The sequence below is a fragment of the Gigantopelta aegis genome, chromosome 2, assembly GCF_016097555.1.
Source record: "Gigantopelta aegis isolate Gae_Host chromosome 2, Gae_host_genome, whole genome shotgun sequence".
NCBI classification, from domain to species: domain Eukaryota; kingdom Metazoa; phylum Mollusca; class Gastropoda; order Neomphalida; family Peltospiridae; genus Gigantopelta; species Gigantopelta aegis.
In genome coordinates, this window is record NC_054700.1 from 33256184 (window position 1) to 33275129 (window position 18946).

An 18946-nucleotide genomic window follows, 5' to 3' on the forward strand; every position below is an offset into this window, starting at 1 on the left:
TTACCGTTCACACGCCACACTGCCTACAACAGTTGTGAGAAATATTAAACATAATTCAATGATTTTCTGGAATATATTCCTTGCTACAGGCTGCCAATGTGGCACAGCCATCCGCAGTCCTGACTTCTACTCTACAAAAATATATCGGAATACATGTATACGCAGTACTGTGTTAATTTGGCCATGGGTATTGATGTGAAGGGTTCCAAATTCACGGATATGAGCACTTCGGTAGCAAACAGGATACTATGCTAGCTGAAAACTCTGGTGTCAATAGCTTGATCAATGTGGTTAATAAAAGGATAAAATACGCTAAACCCCTTTGTGAAATGTTGTCTGCACTGGCATTCGATCTGTGCTATTGGATTTTGGTTGTCCCTATAAACCATGGCCGCCTTTTATCCCCATGAAATGTTAAACTTTGTTTTTAAAGTTACTGGGAAGCAAAACGTTTTAGGTGGCTTAAATCTGGTGTCATCTAATACATAAAAATAGCTTTGAGGTCCTCAGTGTGATTTTCAAATTTAAAATCAACAGAGTCATGCAAATGGACTGTTCCTATACTGAAAAAAGCAGACCCCCTGTAAACTGTTTGTCACTAGCAGGTCTAAACAAACTGTAGGGCACCAACAGATGTCTGTGCAAAACAGATTGTCCAGGAGCCAGGTGTTCGTGCAAAGGGAAGGGCATGACATGTTACAGACTTGTGACTGTACAGCACAGACTGTCATAATGACGAGAACACGTAAAATATTAGTAGCACTGATACCCGTGATAAAGATGATGATGTGTAAAGTTGAGTGACAGACGTCAGACATCATACTGATGTGTATCAATGATTATTATGTTTAAGGAAACTGATAAATGGCCTCCTTTTGTTAAAGCATCTGTTACTTAAAGATGGTTGTGCTGGGATTTTAATCTACTTTTAAGACCTTCATAGATTATATTTTTGAATTTAAAGATGGTTAACATGATTATGTACATGATAAATGTTTGTTTTAAATTGTAGTAGATTTGCCTGAGAAAAAAACAAAAATCGTACACCTTAAAGGCATGATATCTCTGATAAGGATTTTTCAGAATTAACACGATTATGGTGAGTCTAATCACATTTTAAAGAAGATTTGATCCACTGACCATGGAAATGTAAATTTGGCTACTAAAACCAGAATATTAAGTCATATAGAATATGTGATATTTTTAAAATTCAAACTTTCATTCAAAATGTAAAAATTATGCCGCAAACTATGACGTTTATCATTTGTAGCACCATTGGCTTCCTTGACCCGGAAACTGTAGGTTCGGCCACTAGAATCGTGATTCTAGTCATCTAGAAGGAGATATTGAGAAAATCCTCATATTCACAATTGGAAAAATTACATTTGTTTTCTGACTGGTTATTCTATGAAGTTTCCAAAAATGCATACATTTTTAAATTTAAATAAAATTTAATCGAAAGTGAAAATCTAGACATAGAGAACCTGACTATTATTTTATACGAGCGTTATAGTTATGGCTATAATGAGCAACAGTTTCCATTAAAGGTTTTATGTTAAAGCTGAAACTACAATTTTTCCTTATTTTTACATTTATTTGTAATAAATAACCAGAAATGAATCGATCCCACGCATAATCTTTCCATAATTAACTATAGAATAATAATAATAATAATGAATGAATGAATGAATGAATGAATGAATGTTTAACGACACCCCAGCACGAAAAATACATCGGCTATTGGGTGTCAAACTATGGTAATGCAAACAAATACGGTGATGATCAACATCAATACAAAAATTCAAGATCCAAATAGAAACAGTGTAAAGAACTGTGCAAACTTACAAATATCACAGATAGATACTGACTTTTACTCAAAATTTCAATGTGTGCTGTATTGGCCATTCTCAAAGAAAATGTTACACCCCTGCACCACGGTGAGGTTACAGCACGCGCATTGGAAAATAATAATAACGTCTCCCAGTTGAAGACAAAAGCGTTTCCCGAATAATTTGTGGCTAAACTTAGCATGATCACCATCTTTGTTTCTGTTGTAAGTTGGCCACAAAGAATTCTAAGTAAACATAGTGTGTTGAATGGGTACGCATAAAACATTGACGTCACTAGTTCATGCGTGTGATACACTGTCCAGATTCTACCCTAAAATAAAAATAATTTTACTAGTAAATGAAATTATTTAATTGTAATTTTTTTATAGGCATATAGCTGAAGGTATAAACTTTATGTTTCAAAGCAAAAATTAGTAAATATTTCTGGCGGGAACTGCCATTATTGTAACTTTGACATAGGAGCACCTTTAATGTGTTAATTTTACAAATTAAAACTTTCAGATGGACCGTCATCGATTTCTGTTACCAGAGTCTCACCCATCAAGACCATCGAGTATTCGAGCTTGGCCCTGTTGTGTATCCCTGCTGCATCTAATACGGGAAGGCCTATTGTCTTCAGATGGTCTGGACCAGGGAAGATCTCCGGGACCAGTAAGGTGTTAACGGTGACCCGAGTGAGGCGGACGGCAACCGGTTCCTACACGTGTTCGGCGAGCACCTCGCTGAGACCAACTCCTGGGAACACCTGCCCTGTTGTCAAGTCTGCATCCTTCTCCGTAATAGTCTTTTGTAAGCTTCAGTGATTTATTTCTTATACATACCTTTTTTTGACACTCATTTTTTTTTTTTTTTTTGCGCTCAAGTGTCGAAGAACATTAATTAGTTAATTTGTATTCGTTCGTTCGTTCGTTCGTGCTTTCATTCATTCATTCATTCGTTTGTTCGTTCGTTCCTTCGTTCGTTCGTGCATTCATTCATTCATTCATTAATTCATTCATTCATTCATTCATGCATGCATTCATTGATGCATTCATTCGTTTGTTTCATTAACTAGGTGTACAAAATGTGTCAATATTTTAACCCACCCGAGAATATATGAACACGTTTCAGTACTTAATTCCTATCAGTACCACTGTGTTAGATGATTTGATAACATATAATATTAACGTGATGTGTTAAGACAGGTGGCTGCTCGGTGCAAGTAAGTTCTAAAATGGATGAAGTTTAAAAAGAATAACATTCGAAGACAATTATTACTGTTGTTTCTCCCTCCTCCAGACCAAGACAATCCCGCTATCAGTGTCAGTGAAGTGAACCCCATGGAGAATCACCCCTTCGTGGTTACCTGCCGGGTACAGAGTCTCCCATCTGCCAGGTTGTCTGCTACAGTGAATCACCTGTCCATCCGAGACGCCGTGATAGAAAGGCCCACAAACAAGATTATTTACAAAATACAGAATGTCAGTTGTGCTCACTCCGGAATGTACATGTGTGAATCCCTCAACGGCATAACAGGGATGAAGAGATCTCAGCTGAAAAAAGTTAATGTTTTATGTAAGTGACATTTAATATTTCCATTTGTGCTATTAAATTTCTTTTGAATTAATTTTGTATTCTTATTTTCAGTTAAGAAACATCAACCATTCTAGACACACATCAACTATCCTAGAAACACATCAACTATCCTAGACACACATCAGCTATCCTAGACACACATCAGCGATCCAAAACACGCATCAGCTATCCTGAACAAACACTAGCTATCCTAGAAACACACCAGCTATCCTAGACACACATCAGCTATCTGTGACACACATCAACTATCCGTGACACACATCAACTATCCAAGATACACATCAACTATTCAAAACACGCATCAGCTATCCTGAACAAACATTAGCTATCCTAGAAATACACAAGCTATCCTAGACACTCAGCTATCCTAGACACGCATCAGCTATCCTAGACATACATCAACTATCCTAGATACACATCAACTATCCAAGACATACATCAACTATCCAAAACACGCATCAGCTATCCTGAACAAACACTAGCTATCCTAGAAACACACCAGCTATCCTAGACACACATCAGCTATCCTAGACACACATCATCTATCATAGACACACGAGCTATCATAGACATACATCATCTACCATAGACACACATCAGCTATCCTAGATACACATCAGCTATCACAGACATACATCAGCTATCACAGACACACATCAACTATCATAAACACACATCAGCTATCCTAGACACACATCAGCTATCCTAGACACACATCAGCTATCACAGACATACATCAGCTATCACAGACACACATCAGCTATCACAGACACACATCAGCTATCCTAGACACACATCAGCTATCCTAGACATACATCAGCTATCCTAGACACACATCATCTATCATAGACACACGAGCTATCATAGACATACATCATCTACCATAGACACACATCAGCTATCCTAGATACACATCAGCTATCACAGACATACATCAGCTATCACAGACACACATCAACTATCATAAACACACATCAGCTATCCTAGACACACATCAGCTATCCTAGACACACATCAGCTATCACAGACATACATCAGCTATCACAGACACACATCAGCTATCACAGACACGCATCAGCTATCCTGATCATGCATCAGCTATCCTAGACACACATCATCTATCATAGACACACATCAGCTATCCTAGACACACATCAGCTATTCTAGACACACATCAGCTATCACAGACATACATCAGCTATCACAGACACACATCAGCTATCACAGACACACATCAGCTATCCTAGACACACATCAGCTATCCTAGACACACATCATCTATCATAAACACACATCAGCTATCCTAGACACACGTCAGCTATCATAGACACGCATCAGCTATCCTGATCATGCATCAGCTATCATAGACACACAGCAGCTATCATAGACACACATCAGCTACCATAGGCACACAAGCTATCATATACATACATCAGCTATCCTAGATACACATCAACTATCCAAGACATACATCAACTATCCAAAACACGCATCAGCTATCCTGAACAAACACTAGCTATCCTAGAAACACACCAGCTATCCTAGACACACATCAGCCATCCTAGAGACACATATGTTAACATAGACACAAATCAGCTATCTTAGGCATACATCAACTATCATAGACACACATTGGCTATCCTAGACACACATCAGCTATCCTAGACATACATCAGCTATCCTAGACACACATCAGCTATCACAGACATACATCAGCTATCACAGACACACATCAGCTATCACAGACACACATCAGCTATCCTAGACACACATCAGCTATCCTAGACATACATCAGCTATCCTAGACACACAGCATCTATCATAGACACACGAGCTATCATAGACATACATCATCTACCATAGACACACATCAGCTATCCTAGATACACATCAGCTATCACAGACATACATCAGCTATCACAGACACACATCAACTATCATAAACACACATCAGCTATCCTAGACACACATCAGCTATCCTAGACACACATCAGCTATCACAGACATACATCAGCTATCACAGACACACATCAGCTATCACAGACACGCATCAGCTATCCTGATCATGCATCAGCTATCCTAGACACACATCATCTATCATAGACACACATCAGCTATCCTAGACACACATCAGCTATTCTAGACACACATCAGCTATCACAGACATACATCAGCTATCACAGACACACATCAGCTATCACAGACACACATCAGCTATCCTAGACACACATCAGCTATCCTAGACACACATCATCTATCATAAACACACATCAGCTATCCTAGACACACGTCAGCTATCATAGACACGCATCAGCTATCCTGATCATGCATCAGCTATCATAGACACACAGCAGCTATCATAGACACACATCAGCTACCATAGGCACACAAGCTATCATATACATACATCAGCTATCCTAGATACACATCAACTATCCAAGACATACATCAACTATCCAAAACACGCATCAGCTATCCTGAACAAACACTAGCTATCCTAGAAACACACCAGCTATCCTAGACACACATCAGCCATCCTAGAGACACATATGTTAACATAGACACAAATCAGCTATCTTAGGCATACATCAACTATCATAGACACACATTGGCTATCCTAGACACACATCAGCTATCCTAGACATACATCAGCTATCCTAGACACACATCATCTATCATAGACACACGAGCTATCATAAACACACATCAGCTATCCTAGACACACATCAGCTATCCTAGACACACATCAGCTATCACAGACACACATCAGCTATCACAGACACACATCAGCTATCCTAGACACACATCAGCTATCCTAGACACACATCATCTATCATAAACACACATCAGCTATCCTAGACACACATCAGCTATCCTAGACACACATCAGCTATCACAGACATACATCAGCTATCACAGACACACATCAGCTATCACAGACACACATCAGCTATCACAGACACACATCAGCTATGCTAGACACACATCAGCTATCCTAGACACACATCATCTATCATAAACACACATCAGCTATCCTAGACACACGTCAGCTATCATAGACACGCATCAGCTATCCTGATCATGCATCAGCTATCATAGACACACAGCAGCTATCAGAGACACACATCAGCTACCATAGGCACACAAGCTATCATATACATACATCAGCTATCCTAGACACACATCAGCTATCCTAGACACACATCAGCTATCACAGACATACATCAGCTATCATAGAAATACACCAACTATCATAGACACACATCAGTTATTGTAGACACACACCAGCTATCCTAGACATACATCAACTATCATGGACATGCACATCAGCTATCCTAGACATATATCAGCTATCATGGACATATATCAAGTATCCAACACACACATCAGCTATCATAGACACATATCAGCTATCCTAGAAACACATCAGCTATCATAGACACACATTAGCTATCCTAAACATACATAAGCTATCGTAGACACACATAAGCTATCCTAGAAACACATCAGCTGTCATAGACACACATCAGCTATCACAGACACACATCAGCTGTCATAGACACACATCAGCTGTCACAGACATACCTCAGCTATCATAGACACTCACATCAGCTATCATAGACACGCATCAGCTATCCTGAACACACATCAGCTGTCCTAGAAACACACCAGCTATCACAGACACACACCATGTATCCTAGACATACATCAGCTATCTTAGAAACACAGCAGCTATCATAGAAACACATCAGCTATCCTAGACACACGTCAGTTATCCTAGACACATCGGCTATCACAGACACACATCATGTATCCTAGATACATACATATAGCTGCTATCTAGGATACACACTATGTGTCTTAGCCGATGCGTGTTTAGGATATATAATGTAGCTTATAGCGTATGTGTGCCCATGACAGCGTGCTTGAACCTTAATTTGATATAAACACGAAAGTAACAGTAAATGAATGAACGAAGAGGTTAGATCAGAGTTGTTATCTAATCAGCTAGAACCAAACGTATTTCCCCACTCTGATTTGAGCACATATATCTGATGAACGCGGCAGGTGTATCCATCAGATGTGTGCTTAAACCTTTGGTGGATATAAACTTGTGAAATGTAAACTGTTTTAATGGAATGGGTGTAGGAACTGTCATCATATTCTCAGTGCATCTCAATATAGCAAAAATAGTTGTCAAAATTAGTCATACGGCATACAATATCATTAAATTGACATCTAAAATTTAGATCTGTATACCAAAATGGTAATGTATAATGTTGTATTGTAACTCTGTCACTTAATCCCTGTGGTTGGGACAGATAACAAATGTAAACAGGGGTTCTGTGAATAAATAATAATAATAATAAAAAAAACCCCAAAACCCAATGAAATTGACAGACATCTTGACAGACACGATTAAGCGCTCTGTGAAATAATTAAAGGTGGATATCCGCCTTTCTTTCTTGCTATCTACAATACTTCCTTTCTTTCTTGCTACCTACAATACTTCCTTTCTTTCTTGCTACCTACAATACTTCCTTTCTTGCTAACTACAATACTTCCTTTCTTTCTTGCTACCTACAATACTTCCTTTCTTTCTTGCTATCTACAATACTTCCTTTCTTTCTTGCTACCTACAATACTTCCTTTCTTTCTTGTTACCTACAATACTTCCTTTCTTTCTTGCTATCTACAATACTTCCTTTCTTTCTTGCTACCTACAATACTTCCTTTCTTTCTTGTTACCAACAATACTTCCTTTCTTTCTTGTTACCTACAATACTTCCTTTCTTTCTTGCTACCTACAATACTTCCTTTCTTTCTTGCTATCTACAATACTTCCTTTCTTTCTTGCTATCTACAATACTTCCTTTCTTTCTTGCTACCTACAATACTTCCTTTCTTTCTTGTTACCAACAATACTTCCTTTCTTTCTTGTTACCTACAATACTTCCTTTCTTTCTTGCTACCTACAATACTTCCTTTCTTTCTTGTTACCTACAATACTTCCTTTCTTTCTTGCTATCTACAATACTTCCTTTCTTTCTTGCTATCTACAATACTTCCTTTCTTTCTTGTTACATACAATACTTCCTTTCTTTCTTGTTACATACAATACTTCTACTACTGTATTCAATTACAGGCAAACCGTTAGCTATAATACACGTACTAATGTATTCATTTATAGGTAAACCCCGAATGCAAAGATCAAGTTCGAGGACACTCACACTGAAAATAAACCAAGTCGCGAGATTTGAGGTTACCGTTGTGGCCTATCCATCTCCAAAATTCAGCTGGTTTCAACTGGACTCAAATGGCAATCATCAGCGATTACAACCCAACACTGCAGTCTCGTCTTCAAGTTTGCGTTCGGTGTTGACGATCAGCATCACATCCCCAGAGGACTACGCCATCTACACCGTCGTCTCGAATAACTCTCAAGGACAAGCAGATATTGCAAACTTTACATTGAAATCTGATGGTAAGTACTGCCCCGCTCACAAGTTAGTTCAATCTGATTAAAATTAGCTCTACTGGTATATACCAATAGATCTAACAGCATTGCGTGGACTCCCATGTCCAGGTGACATTTCATCTATAAATAACAATTTAAATATCGACCAATTACACTTCGTCTTTTATAGCGTTATTCGGGAGCATACAAATTCTAAAAATATCGGGCGAGACTATTTAAGCAATAGGCGAACTTGTTGGTCTATTTCAACATTGAAAAAACAGGGGGAAAAGTGCAGTAATAAACTCAGGATTGTATATTAGTATAAACAGATTTTATGGCTATACCATCATGTTTTTGTTTTCGTTTTGAAACAAATTTTATTTAAAATTTTATATTGAAATTAGTTTCCGGAATACTTCGTAATTCACCCGAATCATTTCGTAAACCCTCGGCATAATCCCGAATGTTTTCAAATTCTTTTCAAATCACTGGCATGATTTTGCAAGTAAGGTTTTGATTGGTCGAATGAAAGGTCAACTGGACATAGAGCTCCAACGGGCTGCTGTTAGATCCACATGTAATAGTGGAGCTAATTTTAATTAGATTGGTGTTAGTTTCACGGTCTCTTAAGTGTTAAATTAGGTCTCTATTATGTGTATAGACAATAAGAATAGATAACCTTACTAAACAATACCGATTCAGAGAGAAAAATGAATATTTCTTAAATGACATATCAGCAAATTTTAAAACTACGACTACGTCCTTATATAATACTTGTCTGTCTCCTAAATAGTTTAGGCTAAGTACTGCTCTGATATGGGTGTCCACTTTGCTTAGTGGCGCCTCGCTGTATAGCGTGTCATTAGTCAGATCCACTTTGCTTAGTGGCGCCTCGCTGTATAGCGTGTCATTAGTCAGATCCACTTTGCTTAGTGGCGCCTCGCTGTATAGCGTGTCATTAGTCAGATCCACTTTGCTTAGTGGGGCCTCGCTGTATAGCGTGTCATTAGTCAGATCCACTTTGCTTAGTGGCGCCTCGCTGTATAGCGTGTCATTAGTCAGATCCACTTTGCTTAGTGGCGCCTCGCTGTATGGTGTGTCATTAGTCAGATCCACTTTGCTTAGTGGCGCCTCGCTGTATGGCGTGTCATTAGTCAGATCCACTTTGCTTAGAGGCGCCTCGCTGCATAGCGTGTCATTAGTCAGATCCACTTTGCTTAGTGGCACCTCGCTGCATAGCGTGTCATTAGTCAGATCCACTTTTCTTAGTGGCGCCTCGCTGTATAGCGTGTCATTAGTCAGATCCACTTTGGTTAGTGGCGCCTCGCTGTATAGCGTGTCATTAGTCAAATCCACTTTGCTTAGTGGCGCCACGCTGTATAGCGTGTCATTAGTCAGATCCACTGTCCTGAACCTTAGTTAGATCTAAGCACAAAATTAACTATAAATAAAATTAAATTGTATTAGTGTTTAATGTCAGTTTTGTTTTGTTTCCGTGTCAGTGTCTAAATGTTTAATCTATTACAACATTAGTGTCTAAATGTTTAATACATGCATGTTATCATATCAGTGGTTAAATGTTTAATACATGTACGAGTATGTGATCATATCGATGTCTAAATATTTAATGTGTTATCGTATCAGAGTCTAAATGTTTAATCTGTTATCCTGTCACTGTGTAAATGTATACTATGTTATCCTACCAGTGTCTAAATGTTTAATGTGTTATCATATCAGTGTCTAATTGTTTAATCTGTTATCATATCAGTGTCTAAATGTTTATTCTGTTATCATATCAGTGTCTAAATATCAGTGTCTAAATGTTTAGTCTGTTATCACATCAATATCTAAATGTTTAGTCTGTTATCACATCAGTGTCTAAATGTTTAGTCTGTTATCATATCAGTGTCTAAATGTTTAGTCTGTTATCATATCAGTGTCTAAATATCAGTGTCTAAATGTTTAGTCTGTTATCACATCAATATCTAAATGTTTAGTCTGTTATCACATCAGTGTCTAAATGTTTAGTCTGTTATCATATCAGTGTCTAAATGTTTAGTCTGTTATCACATCAATATCTAAATGTTTAGTCTGTTATCATATCAGTGTCTAAATGTTTAGTCTGTTATCACATCAATATCTAAATGTTTAGTCTGTTATCATATCAGTGTCTAAATGTTTAGTCTGTTATCACATCAATATCTAAATGTTTAGTCTGTTATCACATCAGTGTCTAAATGTTTAGTCTGTTATCACATCAATATCTAAATGTTTAGTCTGTTATCACATCAGTGTCTAAATGTTTAGTCTGTTATCACATCAATATCTAAATGTTTAGTCTGTTATCACATCAGTGTCTAAATGTTTAGTCTGTTATCATATCAGTGTCTAAATGTTTAGTCTGTTATCATATCAGTGTCTAAATATCAGTGTCTAAATGTTTAGTCTGTTATCACATCAATATCTAAATGTTTAGTCTGTTATCATATCAGTGTCTAAATGTTTAGTCTGTTATCATATCAGTGTCTAAATATCAGTGTCTAAATGTTTAGTCTGTTATCACATCAGTGTCTAAATGTTTAGTCTGTTATCACATCAATATCTAAATGTTTAGTCTGTTATCATATCAGTGTCTAAATGTTTAGTCTGTTATCATATCAGTGTCTAAATGTTTATTCTGTTATCATATCAGTGTCTAAATATCAGTGTCTAAATGTTTAGTCTGTTATCACATCAATATCTAAATGTTTAGTCTGTTATCACATCAGTGTCTAAATGTTTAGTCTGTTATCATATCAGTGTCTAAATGTTTAGTCTGTTATCATATCAGTGTCTAAATGTTTAGTCTGTTATCATATCAGTGTCTAAATGTTTATTCTGTTATCATATCAGTGTCTAAATGTTTAGTCTGTTATCACATCAATATCTAAATGTTTAGTCTGTTATCACATCAGTGTCTAAATGTTTAGTCTGTTATCATATCAGTGTCTAAATGTTTAGTCTGTTATCACATCAATATCTAAATGTTTAGTCTGTTATGATATCAGTGTCTAAATGTTTAGCGTGTTCTCATATCAGTGTCTAAATGTTTAGTCTGTTCTCATATCAGTGTATAAATGTTAAATCCGTTTGTTATTCTATCAGTGTGTGTTGTCATATTAATGTCTATTTTCTGTCATGTATTTATGTCTCTGTCAGTGTTTATATAATACTAATCGGTCTGCTTCTATATCATAGTCAGTATAAACTGGTCCATTTGCCTTTTATTATTATCACATTACATTTTCGTTCTAGAATGGGGGACATAGCCCCCACCCGGTTTCTACGGAGCTGGCGTAGTGTAGTATAGTTTAATGTAGTGTAGTGTAGTGTAGTGTAGTGTAGTGTAGTGTAGTGTAGTATAGTGATTTTCGTTTTATTTCGTTTATTTTCCTTGTTTTTTTATGTTTTACTGTACTGTATAATTATTCACCTGTATGTTTATACGTTTTCAGTGAAACCGTTTAGAATTGAAAAGTTATCGGTTGTAAACACTTCTATGGATAGCGTCTTCGTACAGTGGTTGTCTCCCTTTGATGGCGGCACCACACAAACATTCTCTCTCCAGTTTGCATCAGAACGAGATTACAGCCACGGCATTTGGTCCACTAGGCACGAAAATCTGAGGGACCCAGGACGATACCGAAATGTCACTGGTGGTATTCTCGACCTACATCCAGGGCGCACCTACTTTATGCGAATAGTGTCCACTAATTCACGGGGATTCGTAACATCCAGTGTTGTTAATGTCACCACTGTAGGTAAGTAATACATAAACATGCAGTTTTTTAATTCTGTATTTTAAAAATCAGTTTGGTTATAATTACATTATTATAACCTGCAGTTGATGTTTTCATTAATCAAAATTAAAAAAAAACAATCAACCAGATATTAATTAACAATAAATACTAAATATACAAATGATAGCGTAATATTAAATCATTAAAGGTCTACATTTATCAAAAACGTAATTCACTATTGTTTGGTATCTACGTATACCTTTTACAATATATATGAAGTATCAATAAAATAAATTTTAAAATATTTACCCGTTTTTAATATATTCGCAATAAAAAGTCGCGTTTTTCCCATCGCTTGCCAAAAAGCCTCTGAACTCCAAGAGTCAAGTCACGTGACCCCGTGACGTGCTAACCGGTGGAACACGTGTATTTTTAAAACGCGAAAATGTTATTCTATTGAATTGAATTGTATGTACCGGCCTCGGTGGCGTCGTGGTAGGTACTGGGTTCGGATCCCAGTCGAGGCATGGGATTTGTAATCCAGATACCGACTCCAAACCCTGAGTGAGTGCTCCGCAATGCTCAATGGATAGGGGTAAACCACTGGCACCGACCAGTGATCCATAACTGGTTCAACAAAGGCCATGGTTTGTGCTATCCTGCCTGTGGGAAGCGCAAATAAAAGATCCCTTGCTGCTAATCGGAAGAGTAGCCCATGTAGTGGCGACAGCGGGTTTCCTCTCAAAATCTGTGTGGTCCTTAACCATATGTCTGACGCCATATAACCGTAAATTAAAAAAATGTGTTGAGTGCGTCGTTAAATAAAACATTTCTTTCTTTCTTTCTTTGAATTGTATGTTTGAAATATTATTTTGAAGATATCTTTCAAATGTGAAACATGGTGAACCATTGTTCGTTGTATGGATGTACAAAATCTGCAGTTAAAGGCAAAAGATGTTTGCATATTTTTCCGAAAGACAAACCGACATTGTTTACACGGAAGCAGTTCTTAAACCGAACACGTGCGTATTGGAAAGGACCGTCAAGATGGGATTAGATTTGCAGTGACCACTTCACACCTGGGGATTACGACAATTATCTAAGATGGTCGATGGGAATGGCACCGAAACTTTTGTTAAAGAACTTGTCTGTTCCAAGCCTGTATTCCCCCTGTTCAGCCTATTTGCGGCCCGGAGACAAAAACAAAGCCCAAATGTTAATGCCGAGGTGTACATTGTTCATATTTGGCAGAAAGATACACCTCAACACGATGCATTTATATATGTTAAAAAAAAAAATGTAGGAAAAATATTAAAAAACAAAAATCGCATTTTTCATGTTCGGGCTGTACATAACGATATCCCGAACATCGCTCGAAAACAAAAACAGATAGGCCTACCGAATGTTAATGCGATTTTTTCATTTTTTTTTTTTTTCCTACATTTATTGTTTTAACATATACAGTCAGACCTCGTTACAACGACCATCGTTACCGCGACATTTACACCATCCGACCACAAATTGTCGGGAACAAACATAGGCCTACATCAGTGTTATTCTGTTTATTACAACGGAATTCACACCTTCCGACACCAACAGAGCAAATTAGGAACAAACGTGCATCCGACGTCTGAAAACACCTCTTTACAACGACATTACATAATCACATATACCGTAGCATATTGGCAGTACACACACAACCACTTAGATTCATTGATCTCGTAGTGAGCCGACTGTGTCACATGCTGTCCGAGCTACCGATGTCTGCGAAATCTGTAGACATGTAATTGCTTTTGCAAATAAGCCTTTAGTTAACCAATTAAAGGATTAACTTCGAACAATAAAATCTTCTATATTCATATTTTGTAAACGAAACAGGTACCAATCGTAGATGTAACCAAGTTATGATTAGACTGACGATGAATGCGCCTTGTTTAATATATTTAATGATCTTTTTTAAAAACATATTTAATGTATGTACATGTATTTGTTGTTTTTAATAATAACTGGAATACATTAATTATTTAAATGCTATCCAGTCATCAGTTAATATTAATTAGTATTTTTTCTAAAAATATTTTTCCTACATTTATTTTTTTAACATGTATAAATGCATCGTGTTGAGGTGTATCTTTGTGCCAAATATGAACAATGTACACCTCGGCATTAACATTCGGGCTTTGTTTTTGTCGCCGGGAGATGTCCGGGTTACGGGCTGCAAATAGGCTGACCGCATTTGGCTCGACGGATTATCGTCGGTGTACTACGGTTTAAAATGATAGGGAAGTACCCCAAACGGATTTTCTCCTTCTTCCTCACCAATCGAGGTAGCATTAGAATAAATAGACAAATGCGACAAGTCCGAAATGTCCAAACTAACGTCCGATAAGAATGAGCTATTTTCCGAAGAATCATTACATGCTGTCGCCATGCTAACCTACTAATAAATGAATGGAATTCACCTGATGCTACGTCACAGGTCAGATGCGGGTCAAATCGACTGGATCAGTGGTTTTTCCCCGAGCGTTTTACAAAAAGTCCCTTTATTAATAATTCGGGTAGTATTTTAGTTTTTTTATGGTTAATAATGTAATCTTTATGTATTTTTTATATATACTGTGTATTAAAAATATGCCATTATTGTGGACCTTTAAAGAAAATACAAACGATTTCTCAATAGGCACAATTCTACGAACTATTCAAAGTTGAATCTGTGCACATAGAATGTAAAGCACTGAAACTGTCTTCGCTAACTAAGTCAAGTGTAACAATCAAATTAACACGCGCGGGCCTGCGCTTGTTGCAAGTATGAAGTGAACTTTTGATAACTTAAGAAGGGGAGGGAGTGGTCTTAACATTACAGAATGCCTCAAGATACAAACTACCGGGGCAAGTTAGAAAACACAAACATGCCCAATTTGCGTTACGTAATTGTTGAAGGGTCTCTGAGCACCAGTATTCAAGTAAACACCAGACCCCTGCCCCCTTTCATACTTCGCCCCCACACCTTACTCAGAATCCGTTGTCCGCCCGTGTAGTTTCGTTCCTATGTTTATGGGTGTAGATAGGAAAATCATTTATGATTATTGATGATATTAAATTATTGTTTATCAATGACCTTCGAATTATTAATTATATTAAATTATTGTTTACTAGAACTGGTAGGCGAGCAAAATGAATCATCTTTGAATTATTGATGATATTAAATTATTATTTACTAGAACTGGTAGGCTACCAAAATGGATCACCTTTGAAGTATTGATGATATTAAATTATTGTTTACTAGAACTGGTAAGCGAGCAAAATGAATCACCTTTGAATTATTGATGATATTAAATTATTGCTTGCGTGGACTGGTATGTGACCAAACAGAATCACCTTTGAATTATTGATTATATTAAACTATTGTTTAGTAGAACTGCCGGGCGATCAAAATGAATCACCTTTGAATTATTGATCATATTAAGCTGTTATTTACTAGAACTGCCAGGCGACCAAAATGAATCACCTTTGAAGTATTGATGATATTAAATTATTGTTTACTAGAACTGGTAGGCTACCAAAATGAACCACCTTTGAAGTATTGATGATATTAAATTATTATTTACTAGAACGGGTAGGCTACCAAAATGAACCACCTTTGAAGTATTGATGATATTAAATTATTATTTACTAGAACGGGTAGGCTACCAAAATGAACCACCTTTGAAGTATTGATGATATTAAATTATTGTTTACTAGAACTGGTAGGCAACCAAAATGAACCACCTTTGAATTATTGATGATATTAAATTATTGTTTACTAGAACTGGTAGGCGATCAAAATGAATCACCTTTTAATTATTGATGATATTAAATTATTGTTTACTGGTAGACGATCAACATGAATCACCTTTGAATTATTGATGATATTAAATTATTGTTTACTGGTTGTCACGGGGATCCTATGATACCCGTAACTGAATGAAACACGATTATCCAAATATCTCTCCTAACTGTATATCTATTAGATCTCTCTGTAACGGGCAGTTCAAAAACCCGCGTGGCTCGTCTAGGTATGATCAGAGATAAGATCTTATATAAAGTATATATTATTATAGCACGTTTAGTTCACTAGAAAACACAACAAAACACAATACGCTTTGGAATCTGTATTAATACTACGCTGACAAATGTACTGCCGCAGTAGTTAATTAACAACAACAAATAATAACAACCCAGAACTGATCACTTAATTAGTTAATCTCTAGGTGTCTAGTTTACACAATATTGTAATCACTTCACCGTGACACAACACCCACACGTGTGATAATTGAGAAACGCTTCCAGGGGAACTTAATTAATAAAGGATTTACAACTCTATTCCTAACTGGTTAATTTTTAATTAACCCTTAACTACTCATTCAGTAACCTTGTAATACAGAATTAATACTGGTACCTATCACAATAAAGACAATAACCTACAGTTTACCTAGGTCCTCTAGGATGACCGGTTAAGCTTTATATATATTAGAACAGTGAGCCTACAGTTTACTGCGTCAGATTACCGGCAGCACCGTCTAAATAATATTGGTATAATACAGTATTAAAATATTTAAAGTCACATCAATCACATCAAGGTTATACACAGAGCAGGAATAATATATTTACCAGTCCGGACGGACAACAATCCCCTGGAGCCTTCCTTTTGTTTCTCCCCGATAAATCTAAAACCCTAGCTATTTATCATAAAAATCCGAATATCGCCTGGGGGTACATCGCGGCACCGAATACCTACAAGTGATATTTCCACAGTTACCAAGACGGCATCTCTTTCTTAGAAGCCAAGACTGGTCGTCGCCTAGTTCGCCAAAATCACGGTCGTAAAAACCGCACTCGCGGAGGTATTACGTAACTACTGGCCACATGGCCTCCGCACCTGGTCTGGGTGTGTATTGAAAACAGCACGACCACTGTCGCGCAGAGGTATTACGTAACAAAGTGCCCACCTGGGCTTAAGTGCATATTGGAACTGCACACGGCCCTCTAAAACAATAAATATCGCCACAGGCGAAAACAAATTAAGAGCATGTTCCGTCACACTGGTAGACGACCAAAATGAATCACCTTTGAATTATTGATGATATTAAATTATTGTTTACTAGGACTGCCAGGCGACCAAAATGGATCAACTGGTGCTGGGATTGGAATCGGGATTGGAATATGTATATTCATCGCCCTGATAGCACTTCTTGCATGGTTCATCTACCGGTACAGAATCAAACCAATCAGAGGCAAGGGTAGGTTGAACGTAAACTACTGGAAACCCACGAAAGAATCTATACTTTCAGTTGGTTACATATTACAACCAATCCCGGAAACGTGTTATATATTATTTTAAAGGAAGGAAGGAAATGTTCTATTTAACGACGCACTCAGCACATTTTATTTACGGTTATATGGCATCAGACATATGGTTAAGGACCACACAGATACTGAGAGAGGAAACCCGCTGTCGCCACTTCATGGGCTACTCTTTTCGATTAGCAGCAAAGAATCTTTTATATGCACCATCCCACTGAAAAGATAGTACATACCACGACCTTTGTTATATAAGTTGGCACTGGCTGGAGCGAGAAATAGCCCAATACGGCCACCGACAAGGATCGATCCCACACCGAACACTTTACCACTGGCTACATCCCGCCCGTTATTGTTTTAAATTGCTGTAATCACAGCACTGCATGAATTTCAAACCATCTCCACTTTTAAAAAAGTGACCGGCCTCGGTGGCGTCGAGGTAGGTCATCGGTCTACAGGCCGGTAGGTACTTGGTTCGGATCCCAGTCGAAGCATGGGATTTTTAATCCAAATACCGACTCCAAACCCCGAGTGAGTGCTCCGCAAGGCTCAGTGGGTAGGTGTAAACCACTTGCACCGACCAGTGATCCATAACTGGTTCAACAAAGGCCATGGTTTGTGCTATCCTGCCTGTGGGAAGTGCAAATAAAAGATCCCTTGCTGCTAATTGGAAGAGTAGCCCATTTAGTGGCGACAGCGGGGTTCCTCTCAAAATCTGTGTGGTCCTTAACCATATGTCTGACGCCATATAACCGTAAATAAAATGTGTTGAGTGCGTCGTTAAATAAAATATTTCTTTCTTTCTTTCTTTTAAAAAACGGAGTAACAGCTACCCGGCTCTACCGCTTTCAATATTATTTACTAATCACGTATGTTTGGTAGCTTGTTATGACGTCATAAATGGTGACCTGTAACCTCTTTCTGATTTAATTTTAAAGAAT

General features: G+C 37.4%; 1 protein-coding gene across 1 annotated transcript in view; it reads right to left on the reverse strand.

Annotated features, from left to right (window-relative positions):
• LOC121384027 (synaptogenesis protein syg-2-like) overlaps window positions 1–18946 on the reverse strand; it is a 124881-nt gene that overhangs the window by 49804 nt on the left and 56131 nt on the right. The window lies entirely within an intron of this gene.